Raw genomic sequence first — 1,746 nt, forward strand, 5'->3', positions numbered from 1 at the left:
AATTAAAAACAGTAAAAAATACTGAGTTTTAACAGAATACAGTTCTGAACCAACAGAGCTGTACACAATTAGATTTAAACCACATCAAAATATTTTACAAAGGTAAAATAAATAAATTGAACAAAGGTTTTGATGCAAGAAGCTTTATTACAGTGTGATAAACAATTTTTGTACATTAAGTCATCTCTTTTATCTGTAAAATTGTTTAGAAATTTAGCTGGTTTACAAAATATTTGTTTTGCAAATAACTTTAATTATACAGGTAAGCGCAACGCTTCTTAATAATTAAAAATCTTTTGCAAACAATATTTTAAAGCAACCAAAAGCTATTTTTAACTTCTCAATTAACTACTATAAAAGTTTTTGACACATTAATTACAAATAACACACACTTTAAAACTCAACAAGAACTTCCGAATCATGGCTGATAATCAAGACCCCTCACCTACTCAAGATACCACGCTTGACCAAACTAATGCTGCAACTCCTGGAGGAAGAAGGTTGATTGTTTGTGGCGTGTCAGAAGCCCTAGAGGTCTTAACGAAGCCGACTGCTCCAGGTTTTCTCCAGAACGCAGAAAAATGGGACATTGACACCCTGAATGATCAGTTAAGACTAATTGCAGATGAAGTCGAGAAAAAAGAAAAACCTAAAGCTAACCCTAAACGTTTAGCTAAAATAGCATGCTTACTTAGAGTAAGACTGGGTCGCGAAAGCACCGTCGTGCGACAGCTTCATAAACAGCTAAAAGCTGAAAGAGAAGCTAACAAGAACAAGGATGATTCACTCGCAACTACTGATTCTGACGAAATCAGACAGTTACGTGAAGAGAATGTAAAACTCTGACAAAGGGTTTTAAAAGAAGCTGAAGAAAAAGAAAGCCTTAGATCTGATCTAGAGYTGGCTACAAATGGATTTCAGCAAGCCAAAAGTGAGCTTGAAAACCAGATGGACCTTAACTCCTTAAAACTTCTGGAAATACAAGTGATTCAGAATGAGCTTCAACAAAAGAAAGATGAGAATAAACTGATAAGACAAATTCTTGAGCAGGAGCGAGACGCCCATGCAGAATTTCGTGATAAAATTCAGGAGTACACAAAAGCAGTGGAGCGTCATATGCCACCGTTAAGTGGCCAGCAGGCACAGACAGGTGGGCTCCAAGCTACAAGCACACCGCGCACAGACCCACCTCCACTCCCATCAATCATTCACACCGGATCACAGGATCCAGGAGACCAAGGAGAGGATCTGGAGGACCCACCTCCACCCCCACCCCCAGTGTTCGAGGATCAAACAGACCAACCACAACAGGGTAAACAAAGAGAGTCCGTATCGGAGGGGAGATCAACTTACCATCGTCCTCCCTCTGACCGTGAACTCGACAAAATAGCAAAAAACATCAAACCGCTTGATCCTTGCCCAACAGGTTCGGTTAGGGTTAGGGTTGGGGTTAGGGTTACGAAGATGCATCTCCATTTTGATCTTAAGTGTTCCATGACATCTATATCAGATGAACCACTGTTCTCCATGGTCTTCCTATATATCTGCGTGTGGATGTCTCTGGATTTCCAGAACCTGCACTGTGAGTGTTATGAAATAAAGGTGAACAGCTCATCAGAAATATTAACATGCTTATGCTTATTTATGAAGGATAACTGATTAGTTGTAACATTAGACTTCATTTTATAAACATTTATATTAACTTTAAAATAAAGACTAAAAATACTGTAGGCTAGTTTTATAAAT

Source organism: Austrofundulus limnaeus, unplaced genomic scaffold (assembly GCF_001266775.1).
Source record: "Austrofundulus limnaeus strain Quisiro unplaced genomic scaffold, Austrofundulus_limnaeus-1.0 Scaffold791, whole genome shotgun sequence".
Classification (NCBI taxonomy): Eukaryota; Metazoa; Chordata; class Actinopteri; order Cyprinodontiformes; family Rivulidae; genus Austrofundulus; species Austrofundulus limnaeus.